The following is a 248-nucleotide window of genomic DNA, read 5'->3' on the forward strand; positions in this document are numbered from 1 at the left end:
CCAAGTTTGCCGATGACACCAAACTTTGGGGCAAATCATCCACGCCAGAAGGCAGGCGGGTGATCCAGGCTTACCTGGACAGGCTCAGCAAATGAGAGGACGAGAACCTGATGCTGTTTAATGCTAAAAAAAAGCAAGGTTCTCCACCTTGGGAGGAAAAACCTGTAGCATCCTTATAGGTTTCGCAGTGCTACGTTGGCTAGCACTATGGAAGAAAGAGACTCGGGGGTCGTCATTGACCACAATGT

At 49.6% G+C, this 248-nt stretch overlaps 1 protein-coding gene across 1 annotated transcript in view; it reads left to right on the forward strand.

Annotated features, from left to right (window-relative positions):
* The window catches only part of DPYSL4 (dihydropyrimidinase like 4), a 40,940-nt gene that overhangs the window by 11,468 nt on the left and 29,224 nt on the right, over positions 1–248 (forward strand). The gene's annotated exons all lie outside the window — the stretch shown is intronic.

This window comes from Gavialis gangeticus, unplaced genomic scaffold (assembly GCF_001723915.1).
Source record: "Gavialis gangeticus isolate Ggan-Ray unplaced genomic scaffold, GavGan_comp1, whole genome shotgun sequence".
In the NCBI taxonomy this organism is placed as follows: Eukaryota; Metazoa; Chordata; order Crocodylia; family Gavialidae; genus Gavialis; species Gavialis gangeticus.